A 14357-nucleotide genomic window follows, 5' to 3' on the forward strand; every position below is an offset into this window, starting at 1 on the left:
CATAAAAATCGCAGACACAAAGGACATGAGAGGAAGTTTCCTCCTCTGTAAGGCATGCCCTGCACATAGGACTCTCACTGATTCCAATCCGATGCAGATGTCTATTTAGCTGGCAGTGACATAAGAGTAAGCCCGTAACCACCCTGATACTACTCTTAGAGAGCGAGAACAACTCAGCTGCTCCTTTTTTAGAAGGCCCAGGGATAAACTCCTTGGCCTGCCTTTGACCATACAAATGGCTGCGAACCAGACCATTGAGTATCGGAATAGAAGGTTCAGCACCTAAGAACCTAGCCTTCGCACCCTCCTTGGACAGTGTCGGCCTTCTCATTACCATGATTCCCAATACAGTTGAACCCTATTATGGGTGCCCAGTCCTGAAAGTAGGTCCAAACACCTAAGAACGAGCTTCGAAGTGATACTAAACTGATTAAGAGCCTTAAGGGTAGCCTGGCTGTCCGAGAAAATCTGAACAGTCTTGCCTCGATACTTCTTAAGACAGAAGTCAACACAGAAGCAGATGGCCGAATTCTCTACCCGAAAAACCGTACCTAAAACGCCGAGGCTCCCAAACAACACAGTTAACTCCAGTGAATATTGAGGCCATACGTGAAGCAAACAATTTCACCCTTGGTTCCAAAAACTGCGTTGCGAGTCCAGTCTAGGCGACTTGGAAAGTAAACACTAAACTGCTTTTCAAAGTGTAACTTTGCAGCTATGTTCTCAGAACCCATCAATAAGATCGGAAATGACCAGAATATTGCCGAAACCAAATGGGTTTGGCTGCATTCCTAATTAGCAAACCTCCACCAACCATTATGTAGTAACCGATAGGCACTCATAATTTCATCCTCCTCCATATAAAGATGGAGCGGTAGAATATTCAGGAGCACCTCCAGAGAAACTCTTGAAGCTTGTTCTCATAGCTCCTGTAATGCTGACACAGACCAGCCCTAGCACAGTGCGTAGTTCAGCCTGAACTGGCATAAGAAATACCCCCGGCCACCAAACCACTGCTGCATACATCAGCATAGGCCTGATTATCATGGTATATATTTAATATATAACCTTTGCGCTAAGACCCTAAGACTTGCTTATGGGACCCCTTACTCTCCAGAATAACATTTTAGCCTTCCTGATACTAAGATCAAGATGAGGCTTCCATACTAGCTTACACCGAGGTATTTTACCTCAGTTGACTTGACCAAGATGGTCCCTAAGAAAAAAATACCGTTATAAAAGTCCTGTACCTTCCTCCGAGTGAAAGGAACCAGACTCCTCTTGTCAGGATTGACGGTGAGGCCAACCTCCCTACACCAGCATTCCATAGATATGAGAGATTTTCTCACCATAGCCGAGATGGTTCCTGGGAACTGACCAGTAATAATCATTGAGACCAATGCCGCAACAGCCATCCCTGTTTAGCCTCACCAAGAGTTCGTCCACAACCAGGCACCACAGCAGAGGTGAAAGAACACCCCCCTCAGGGCAGCCCCAGCTGGTGGTGACCATCAACGATTCGCCAAGCAAGGAGGCCGACGCGACCCGAACCTACTGTTTATAGGTTAACTAGATATGGTGTGAGGGGGCGTGTGAGCTTTTGGGTTAGACATTTGATACAGACACGGCTTTAAGGAAGTCACGTTTTTAGTGATGTTATTAAACGTATACTTTTAATTGTATACTGGAGTTTTTATTACTTACAACAAGGCTACAGTTCCTTATATTATTATTGGTTTTGTATTGTTATACTTGAAACTTACTGAAATTGTTCCTATTTTGTGTTAAAGATCCATCTATTGAATTTCGAAATACAAAAGATATTAAATCCTTTCCGTTATTTGCCTTTTTTTAAAATATTTACTGATCGCCGGCCACAGGGTTTGAGCTGCTTTGCCCTCCCAACTTTTCAAACGTTCCGACGCCACTGTGCAGCACTTTCCTTTGGATTACTTTGAATAAAAAGAGGTGCAAAATGTTACGAATGAATTACAAATGAGGGTAGAGAAAACGCGTTTTAGCGAACATAGCTGCCCTACCGGTACCACGGGCCATTTGGAGTTGAAAATTTTCCATGACTTTTTTTCATTTGGGCCACCGTTTTGGAGTTAAGATTCGATTGATGTACGGATGCCCCGTAATTTTACGGGGCATTAATAAGCCGTTTGTATTTTTTTTATTGTTACCATGGCCAGGCCCGTAAAAAATCTGAGAGTGCCCCGTGGTGCCCCCTCAAAAAGTCTCGGTGCCCCCTTAAAATATAATTGTGCCCCTAGAAAAATTTCAAAGTAAGTAAACAAAATCAATAAAATATGTCCTATTTACATATTATATTTAGCTCAGCCTAACTGTACAAAATATATTATTACCTTTCGTGTACCTCGCTTTACTATATTAGTTTCCTTCACCGTGCGCCAAGTTGAAAGTTTAAGCTGTAGCAGAAACAATAATATGGGACGTAATCTGGTACAAATATTGTTTGACTATACTAACTAAGGTTAATTTCTCGTAGCACTGTAGTCTAACTGCTAATTGTCGTCGTCGTCGTGTATTCAGTTGTATCCAAGTTATCCAACTATTAATGGCGGCGTATTTAACTTTATTCCCTCCGTGTAGTTCTCAAGTTTACAACGGCTTTAAAGAAACACTGTCGAAGAACAGACTTATCTTTATTCGATCTCGTTGGCAATCTAATCAGTATATAATATTAAATTATCGGTAGAACAGAACCAACGACGTAAGAAGTAAGGAAGAAAAGCAACTTGTTTGTTGTGAAATTAGTCCAAACCGTCAATATCGAAAGACCATTATGTAGATTTCTAGTTGTTTAACAGACTTTAACAGGAGTCTCTTACTTTTAATAAGAATTTTATCAAGAATTTAGCAGATAATTATAGGTACTAATCTAATAGGTGTCAGTTTCTGTTACTTAATATTTTTAAAGTTCGTAACAAACAATCAAAACAAAACCCAAATTGGGGCAATCGATTGAAAGTAAAGCCCAGTTCACACTATATATTTAATTGGACCACTTAATGGTATCCAACTATATTTTAAGCAAGAAAATTGTATAGTGTGAACAGAAAAAGTGGGAGTTATTGTTACAATTTTTCTGTTCACACTATACAATTTTCTTGCTTACAATTAAGTGTCATATTTAATTGTATAGTGTGAACTGGGCTATTGTTACATGATTATCGTTTATTATAAAAGTTATGATAGCAGAACCAAGGAAGATATATCTTCCTTTGCAGAACTATTTAATGTGCCCATAGATATAGAAAAGAAATAGAGGGGATATTTTCGCGTTAAGACACCCCTGTTTTTGACCGGGAAAATTAATCCCCCCACGCATGTATGAAAGCGGAGATGGGCAGAATTTGCAACGCCATCTATCCTTCCTTTGTTTACATCAAATGACAGTTGATTTTCCAAAAGGCATAATGTATTTCATTTCACCGCGCGTCGATGGCGCCACGTAATCTGCCAATCTCATGGCTTCCTACATGGCGAAAAGAGGGTCCGCACTCGCGGTTAATTTCGCCAGATACAATAGTGCCTATTTCTTTTCTATCTCTATGAATGTGCCTAACATATTAGTAATTAAAAACAAGTTGGCAAGCCAAAATATACCTCTCCTCGGAAGAAATGTCCCTAGTGGTATTAATCTCTCGAGATAACCCTTAAAGATATATCTCCGCAATTCAGAGTTATTTACTAAAAACGTAATCCCGGTTCAATCCCGCACGGTATACCATTTAATTATAATTAAAATATTAAGACGAAACAACCGAGTTCAATTTATTCAGAATATTATAAATTAAGTAATTACAACAGTGAGTTGGACGAACTAGAACAACGCACAATTGAATTTAACCCTATTTACAGAACAAGTTTATCAGTTAAATGTAATACGAAGCAAATTTTAATGAAAGAAATATCTACAGAGGGTATTTGTATCTTTCTCGCTTACGAAATAACAACACAAAAAACCTTCTTTAAACCACTTCACACGAAAAAATGATAATTAAAAGCCAACAATACCGCCCAAAAGCTCAACACAATCAAAAAATTAAAATACCAAAACCCAATCGACCAAACTTTGGAGCCAAAACGACCAATAGAAAAATATGTAATAACAACCCAATCAATCAGGCTCAGAGCAAAAATAACGAATAGAAAGATATTTAATAATATCCCAAATTATCAGGCTTCAGAGTAAAAATAACGAATAGAAAAAATTTATAATAATATACCAATCAATCAGACTTCAGGATCAAAATAGCTCATAGAAAAATATTATTACGCAGTCGAGTAATAAATTAATTCAAAACCAAGCAATAGAAAATAGAAAATCAAGAAGCGCAACACCTTACCATTCACAAATACGAATTTTCGACGTTATTCTAATGAAACCGGATAAGCTTTAAAGGTTCCACTAAAACTGAACGATTTCGAAAAATAAGCTTAAAAAACCAACAATACCCAAGAATAGACAAAAAACAACGTTATCTCGATCAGTAAAAATAACATAAAACCCTTACTTTGCCTGAAACCCAGATACTTCTTATATTTTAAAACAAGATTTGACCTTTAAAATTTCATAGGTAAAAAATGTAGACTTAAAAAAATAAAAAAAACAAAGTTCAATTAACAATATATACAGATATTGTATTAATCCGTTTAGTAAAAAATTAAAGAAAAAATATACAACAGAAAAAATCTTTATCTCCATTCATTAAAAAATACCCAACAAAAGTACCATAAGACCCTTCCTTTCCTTGAAATTCAATTAAATCAACATAATTTCATTCGTAAAAAAACCAGATTAGGCCTTCATAAATTCATTCATAAAAAAATTCAAGACTTTATTACCTATTATGCTTACGATTAGTGTTATGTTAACAGTGAAGCTAAGCAGCTATCGGTGGTTCTGTGATAGAGCGCTCGACTGCCAAGCCGAATGGTCTGGGTTCGAAACCTGGGTGGCGCATTTGTTTTTAATCAATAGAGAAACGCTAAATTAGAATTTCTTCGATGCAATAATTTCCATTTCAATTCTATTTCAATTAAACCAAAATTTCGTACTCTATTAAATACGCTTCCGATAAAGCTGAACGTCTAATTTTCAATGAAGCCTATTAAGTGTCGGTGGTTCTGTGGTAGAACGTCCGCCTGTCAAGCAGGAGGTTTCGGGTTCAAATCGCAAATTGATACTAAGACGAAAACCGTAAACAATTGGTGGAAACCCTGCCATTGGAAGTTGAGAGGTTGCCATAACACTCAGCACTCGGTCCGTCCCCAAAGTCAATAAGAAGGAGTTGGAGAATACGCACCCATAACAAACGTAGCGACGGTGGCGTTAACGAAAAAGAAAACTCAGCGCAGTCGCAAATTTATCCGTTAACGCTTACCGTCACACGGTGGTTTCGCCAACCTTTAAACTGCTAAAACGGTTGTTCGACTGCGTACGCAGTGATTACCCTTTGCCCCGAAAATGCGAATGCGTTCGCAGGCTACACACACACACACACACACACACACACACCCACAGACGGGTTCAAAATAATATGCGCCCCTAAAAACCCAAAGGATACTTAATACTTTGGTTTTCATAGCCAGGCTACTCTTAAAAATTGTTAGAATAATAATCGTAAAGCAAAAAATAGTGTTCAAACTTTTACTTTTTATTGCCCACGATATAAAGAAAGTAGAATGATTTCGGGAATTATTAGTTTTAAAACAACACAAATTAAACCCTAAAATATTAGACAGCTCCATCTAGCAACTTAAAGGGCCACACCGGCGCGGCGTTTGAAAACAATTGGCCCGGATTTACCACGTGGTAGCAGATACGACACGATGTGTCCCTTTAATAGATGACGTGATTTGATTGTAATGGCGAGTTATATAGTACTAAATAGTCTCTCGGGCATCCTTGTTCCTAGTTTCACAGTGAGCTCTAGCCTAATTAAGTATCTTATTTACTTTGTATATTTGTTATATTAAAAAATGTTCCTAGAATAGAGTTTCGTTTTTTATAAACACAACAATTCTAAATTACGTTTTTCAGCCCAATAGTCTCTTAAATCAGACATCTTCAAGGAAATCGCCTGAAAGCTACTGTTTATTACCATAAGTGTATAATATTGTTACATAAGTGTGACACTTCCTATTCTTCACATGCAGAGGTTTTACTGAGAGCTATTCACGAGACAGACTGCATTACGGGCTTTGTCGCCGTTTTGCCTCCGCTTTCTAACTCGTCACACTTAGCCTTTGACAGCGCCTCGCTAGGGGGAGATTTTCTTCTTGTGATGACGTCACTCCGTTACTAGCTCTCAGTAAAATATTCCCCAAAGTGACAAACTTATGGAGCAATATTATAGACTTATATTATTACTTGATGAAATAATGAAAATTTCTCACCTGTAAACAGAAAGTTTTGTTTTTGCTAAGCCTTAATACGTCAAAAAGCTACCTGGTTAAAAGTGAAACACCCGTTGCACACCTTACAGGTGAATAATTTCCATTATTTCAACAAGAATTATATCCAAAGTAACTTGCAGGTTCTTACTCGGAAATATTACTTCTTGGCAATTTCCTGGAAGATGTTTTAATGAAGCTTCTATTCGCGGGACCCCAAAACCAGTGGACATTACTAATGACACCTAGTCACACTATAGACTACATAACCTACTAGTTAAAATAGTACTAGCAATCCTATATTTAGTCTATAGTCTGGCGCGATTTTATCTCTTCGATTTACTCGCCCGGAGACATACGTTCTAAATGCCTCACTCTGTAACTCCATTTTGATGACGTATTTTCCGCCCCCTCTTCGTTTCCCTTTTTTACTTTGCAGCAAACCTATGGGCCCATAATTGGAAGGGGCCCTCCAGTGACCGTAATTACTGTATTCGAAGGCGGCCATAAATCTATAATATCAATCGTAATTTATATTGGAGAAATTCCTAGCTAGAAGATTTTGTGTTAAAACAACCAAAATTTCTGCCTGGCAGCTTACGGACGCAACCTTAAATCGCAATGTTGCATAATTATCGCATATTTAGTCGACGATTGTTAAGAGCTTTTATTTAGTAATATAACCGTAGAGCCAAAGATAATCAAGACTACGTACCGGTAGAGCTCAAACTTTTACGCTGAATCAGGGAAATTCAAGCACAGCCTAGTTCCCGGGATAAGAGTAAATGCAGCGCGTGAAAAGGGGGCCCAGACTCCTTACCTGCCTATGGGCCCATTATCTCTAAGTTTATAGAAACACATATTGTCCGTTTCTCAAACTCATTGTGGTTTTAATCCTTACAACTAGGAGCAACAAACACAGCACCCCACACAAGGAGAACGCAACCCGTCAAAAGTCTATAAAATATTTACGCTTGCCCAATTTGTTTGAGATGGCTCCCGCTACGTCACAAAAACGTCATTTTGTATGGGAGTGGGGGAAATTTTTTCGGCCCAGGTAAACACGTGTTAGCAGCCTTTAATGGCTCGAGTTAGAGAGCTACACGTCGTATCTGATTGCCATAATATTCAATAAAAGTAAGTCAGTCGGTTATTGTATAAGAATTTAACCACTTCAAATAATGTTCAAAAAGATAATCTTAAAGATTTAACTTGATTATTTACATAAAAATATCATACACCAACAAGAGAACGTCTACAGCGAAAGAAAAATAAAATACCCCGCTAACCCTCTTAAAAAATTCTTAAGATTTTCGTCAAAATTCACGGCGCTTTCCAAATTTTGTAGTAAACGCCTCAATGACCGTATGACGTCGTCCGTGACGTGGTGGGTACATGCTTTTGCTCACCCCATTGTCTAGCCCCCCGATTTTATAGAAAGAACTATTGTCATTGGTTAGACGCTTTAGCGCCTGCTGCCGTCTCAAGGAGAAAATTTTGAAATTTTCTTCCCCTCCCGCCCGTAAATCGTGTAGCGTAAAGGCTCGTCCAATGAAATTTGTACAGAACACTACGATAGCGCGAAAGGCTAGCTGCGTTCTCCTTGTGTTTGTTGCTCCTAGCTTACCAAAATATCAAATCTAACGCTATGGTAAAAAAAACTTTCTCTTCATTCGAGAAAACTTAACTAACATTGATGATCGTGATGTGACTTAACTAACACTGATGATCGTGATGTGACTTAGCTAACACTTATGATCGTGATGTGACTTAACTAACACTGATGATCGTGATGTGACTTAGCTAACACTTATGATCGTGATGTGACTTAACTAACACTGATGATCGTGATGTGACTTAGCTAACACTTATGATCGTGATGTGACTTAACTAACACTGATGATCGTGATGTGACTTAGCTAACACTTATGATCGTGATGTGACTTAACTAACACTGATGATCGTGATGTGACTTAGCTAACACTTATGATCGTGATGTGACTTAACTAACACTGATGATCGTGATGTGACTTAGCTAACACTTATGATCGTGATGTGACTTAACTAACACTGATGATCGTGATGTGACTTAGCTAACACTTATGATCGTGATGTGACTTAACTAACACTGATGATCGTGATGTGACTTAGCTAACACTTATGATCGTGATGTGACTTAACTAACACTGATGATCGTGATGTGACTTAGCTAACACTTATGATCGTGATGTGACTTAACTAACACTGATGATCGTGATGTGACTTAGCTAACACTTATGATCGTGATGTGACTTAACTAACACTGATGATCGTGATGTGACTTAGCTAACACTTATGATCGTGATGTGACTTAACTAACACTGATGATCGTGATGTGACTTAGCTAACACTTATGATCGTGATGTGACTTAACTAACACTGATGATCGTGATGTGACTTAGCTAACACTTATGATCGTGATGTGACTTAACTAACACTGATGATCGTGATGTGACTTAGCTAACACTTATGATCGTGATGTGACTTAACTAACACTGATGATCGTGATGTGACTTAGCTAACACTTATGATCGTGATGTGACTTAACTAACACTGATGATCGTGATGTGACTTAGCTAACACTTATGATCGTGATGTGACTTAACTAACACTGATGATCGTGATGTGACTTAACTAACACTGATGATCGTGATGTGACTTAGCTAACACTTATGATCGTGATGTGACTTAACTAACACTGATGATCGTGATGTGACTTAGCTAACACTTATGATCGTGATGTGACTTAACTAACACTGATGATCGTGATGTGACTTAACTAACACTGATGAACGTGATGTGACTTAACTAACACTGATGATCATGATAAGTTACGGAATCTCGAGTATGCATAATTTAGTTCACAATGATATGATTAAAAATTAGTTAAATTATCATTTCCGACTTACAATGATCGCGCAAACTCAACGGGTGGCTTAAAGGTTAAGGGTAACACTGTAGATTCCAGCTCGGTCGCAATAGTTTATCCTGATCCCACCACGGTTGAAGTGGTGAATTGGCATTCTGTCGTGGCTGAATCGGTTAACAGTTAACCTGGAAATTTACGATAACGTAGAAGATTCTTGTCAACCTAATGATTTTCATAAAGTTTAAATAACTTATATAATTTCTTTGAAATAATAAATCAGTCTTTTTTACCATTCAACAATGTCGAAAACCGATAGAAGAACATAAATAAACCACATTACGTTATGCCACGTGATCATATTTAGTTTCAATTTATTCCATAAGATGGCGAGGATATGGCGATTACACTCTAGTGGCAGCTTTCTAACTGGTACACATCCCCCCAATCCGATCGTGGTTCTAGTCTCGTTTCTCTTTCTATGGCCTTATCATAATACAAGCGGCTTGTGTAAGTTTTCTGAACTATAATCAACTATTGTTAAAATAATATTTATATTTAAAAATGGAGCGCCACCTATATTTTAAATTTAAATGTATCGTAGATAATTAATACATTTTAAAATACATATTATCAAATTATAAATACGGTAGCTCATTAGTGTATTTATAATTAAAATTGATAAAAATTTAAATTATAATAAATTAATTAGTACTGTTTATATACATTAGAGGGCGTACCAGTAGCATAGTAAAAAACCGGGTTGCCTGTCAGAAGAAGTTAAGAAGCTCAAAACGCTAGCACGTATGAAGGTACAAGTAGTGTTAGTAGTCTAACCTGTGTAAATATATGTATATATAGATTTTCGTAATTAAATTATATTATATTAAATTACGGTTTATTGAGATTCTTTGAATCATCATTTGGAACCGACTGAAACCTATTTTGAAGCATAGCTAGAAGAGAAATAGTATTTAGTATTAGCGTAAAAGATGTCTGCTGTATAGCCACCGCCATGCAATAATTGGTGAAGAATTTAACTCTAAATTGCACTGGACTGCCCGCATATGGGGGCACTCTGAATGTTTATTTAGTATTAGTTAAACTATGGTTTAACGTTTTAAGTAAATTGTAATTTTTTCTGGGCTATTTTCCCCTTTTAAAAATTGAAGCTCCGTTTCCACGGAGGCTGCCATCTTGTACCGAATTTTTAAATTCCAAAAAATAAACTGGGTTTGTCCTAAATTTTTCCGCAACCGTATTAGGACCAAAATGTATAAACTTAAATTACTAGTCCTGTAGTAGTTTGTCGATGGCTTAAATTTTGATTTCGACGCTGTTGACATCTGTTGAAAAAAGTAAAGTCACGTATCAGGACTTGCTTGACTTTTTCGCTCAGGTAGCGTATTATTTTCCTGGTTTCACCAAAAGCCGATAGATGGCGACAGATACGGTTCGCAGCGCGCAAAATTTTAAAATAAAGAAAAACCGGCACTGTAACTGAAAATCCTCTTCAAAGCAACTGTCGGCTCTATCATTGCCACCTGTATTATGAAAGGGCCCCTATTATTAGAGAATCTATCCGATTCATCGAAAAACGTGACTTTAGACGAGAGCGTGGTGCCATCTATTAATGGCAAAGGATGCTAAAATTCAAAGTAGCGAAATGACAACGTCGTCAGAGAGACTTTCTTGAAATAACGTACGCACCGAAACAGTTTATAATTAGTCGGTGGCGTCATCTACCGCAAGCCAACTGTAAGAATAATTTAAGCCAGTGGCGCTATCTACCACTAGCGTGAACAAAGTAAAAGCAGACGATATTTAAAAAATTATATTTTCTTTGAAAGAGAGGTGACGCCACCGACTAATGATAAATGTGAGGATCGATACATGATTTCAAGAAAACGTTCCTCGAGACCCCAGCCACAGCGGATACAATATGTTGTTCTAAAAGTACTATATTCCCAACTCTATGAAAGTAACTTTATAGCTCGTGGTTTCGTTTTCGTGTGAAACAAGGTATCATTAAAACATTCAATAGAAATATTATAGAGAGGCATACTTATGAGTGATTATGTTACATATGGATATATTTTAAATAATTAAATAATAATCAGCTAATACCGAAGGCATCAAGCGACTTTTAAAGCCATCGATTCAGGTGGCCGGGCTACAATGCGTAGGAGGGTGGTGGCAAGCCCTTCATGCCACGTGAACCAACAGCTCCCTACACTCACTATTACCGTTAACCTCAACAAGTTTTTATGGAAGGGGAAAACGCCTTAAACCAGTAGGGAGAGAACTTACAAACTCAACGCGGAAGTAGGTATTCAGAGTTTTCACACCAGCTGGGATCAAACAAGGCTCCTCTTGCTGCGAGGCGAAAGTGCTAACCACTCCGCCACCCCACAAACTATTCTGTAATTTACGTTAGGACGACATTTACAGAGTTAATAAGCCAAAAGAGATCACGATTTCAGTAGCAAATGTAGCTGGAACAACTTGTTTCCACGGCTAAGCTGAAGCACGCGGCACTTGTTTTAAAGCGCCTTTAATAACGGCCAAATATAGGGGCACGTTGGCTTGGCTGCACGGCAGAAGTTACGTAAAAATACAACCAGAACGCTCACGTAATAAGCGCGCAATAAAACAAGTAATGCGTTGGAAGCCTTGGGGCTTATTCTCCACTTCGCGGGCGCCGAAACAAAGCAACCCGGCCCTCGCGTATTAATCCCCCCTTTTATCCAACTCCGCCTTCGAAACAGTCACGTTTTCACTCTCGTGCGATCCGCGTTCACTAAAACCTTGCCAAGGCTTACCGAGCTGAGCCGCTTTTTTTTAACGTCGATAAACGTTTTTTCGTTTTATCGGGCGCACGAGGCGGTTCGACTCCTGGGCACACGTGGAGCTCCACGCGGTTGTTCTTCGCCGCCAGACGGTGCTGCTGTCACGAAATGTTTTCAAAGTAGACGCCGTCAAGCACGTGTTTTACCTGGCTGGTTCACCTTTGACGCGTGAAGACATTCGCGGCTGACCATTTTTTTTAACCGCTCTTTTTTTCTCTAACCAGCTATGGACATCTTTTCGTGGCAATGGAGAACATAGCGTATCAGAATAATAATAATAATCAGCTGGGCTTAAATACCATGAATTTATTTAACCCATGAATATTCAACTTTATCATTAGCCACGGTATACTCAGAGATAACTTTTTTAAGCCATTAAGGACGAATTTGGAATGCTATTTTAGGGCAAGATAGTTTACAAGAGCCACGGCCAACTTTGACACTCGTGCAAAGCGGCCAATCCATTCGTTGAAGTTTCCATGTTAACCTACGAAAAAAATATATCTCGGCATTGAGCGCCCCTAGCGGAAAATTATTTTTCGAATAGTTTTTGAAATGAACGCCGATAGTTTATAGCGGGAAAATAATTGTTCGTGGAATTTCGATTATCTCGAGTGCCTGTGAGGTTTTCAACAATTTAAACTAACAAACTATCTTTGAAAAGTTAAGCCTCGGTGATATTTTGGAAGAAAACCTTTAAGTGCACGTTGGATTAATAATAATGTAACATATTATTAATCCAAGGTGCACGGCCAACTTCGAACGCGCGTACAGCGATTTAGCGGCCGTCAATTTAACGAATATATATTTTCCCGCCAGGGTCTGCTTCGAGCCTTCGATGGAAAAAATCAACAAAAAACAAGTGTTTTTAAATAAATTAAAACAAACATTTAACATTTTTTTAACATATAAATAATAGTATAATAATTTTTTTAACAATGTTATTTTTTAATGGTGTTTATAAATTATAAAAGAATTAAACAAAAACCAAGAACTTCCGAGCAGAATAGTATTATTGCGTTATACCATAAGTCTATAATATTCTTCCATAAGTTTGTCACTTTGGGGAATATTTTACTGAGAGCTAGTCACATGAAGAAAATCTCCCCCTAGCGAGGCGCTGTCAAAGGCTACGTGTGACGCGTTTGCGAGCGGACGCAAAACGGCGACTAAGCCCGTAATGAAGTCTGTTTTGTGAATATCTCTCAGTAAAACTTTTGGATGTGAAGAATAGGAAGTGTCACACTTACGTAAAAATATTAGACACTTATGGTAATACCTAAAATTTCTGTAAATAAAAAAATAAATCAAAAATGTAAAAGAAGATTCACTGTAACTTCATGGTAAACATATTATTTTAACATTTTAAATTAAATAATATTAAGTTAAAATATATATTATAAGCGCAATAAATTATAATTTTAGGTATCAACAAGTTTTAAGCTTTCGTCTTTTTAAACCTAGAATAATATTATCTATTTAGTAAAGGTTCAAACCTGAACAGAAATAATAGGTACCCTTCGCGTTGATTGGCTCGTTTGTAAATTGGTCACTAATATAAATTACAGTAATTTTGAACCATATTTTTACATGGGATATATAATTTAGGTAAAAATCCACTAAATAGAGTATAAGTGGTCTATAATACTCTATAATGGCTCTCTGTCAGTCTCTGGCGACGTTATCATTACGCTATTTTGAATTTTAGCTTCCTTTGCCATTACAGGGTTCGTACGAAATTTTCAGATTTCAAATCCCTAACTTATCCAGGTTATCCCTGGCCGTTTTTTTTTGGCAATATCCCTGACATTTTTAGAAATATTCTTGGTAATTTACTAATTTTCATCATTTCATGGGTAAAAGTACTAACGAGGAGTGTACCCGAGGTGTGGCAACCGAAAATGTTTTTGACAACTTAAAATGAAAAAATCTACATTTAAAAAAGCATGGGATTTTCTCGGTTTCCCAGGGGGGTTACCCTGTGAAAATTTTTGAAAACCCAAAAAAAAATAAAAATTTAAATTTCCACTAAAATGCTAAATTTTAACAATTTTGGGTGAAATTCATCAAGTAGCCCCCTTGTGAAATCGAGAAAATCCCATGCTTTTTTAAATGTAGATTTTTTCATTTTATGTTGTCAAAAACATTTTCGGTTGCCATAGCAAAACGGAAGCCCA

At 37.6% G+C, this 14357-nt stretch overlaps 1 protein-coding gene across 1 annotated transcript in view; it reads left to right on the forward strand.

Moving 5' to 3' along the window:
• Positions 1-14357, forward strand: part of LOC149968657 (uncharacterized) — a 365051-nt gene that overhangs the window by 137790 nt on the left and 212904 nt on the right. The gene's annotated exons all lie outside the window — the stretch shown is intronic.

The sequence above is a fragment of the Leiobunum rupestre genome, chromosome 1, assembly GCF_980474605.1.
Source record: "Leiobunum rupestre chromosome 1, qqLeiRupe1.1.hap1, whole genome shotgun sequence".
Classification (NCBI taxonomy): Eukaryota; Metazoa; Arthropoda; class Arachnida; order Opiliones; family Sclerosomatidae; genus Leiobunum; species Leiobunum rupestre.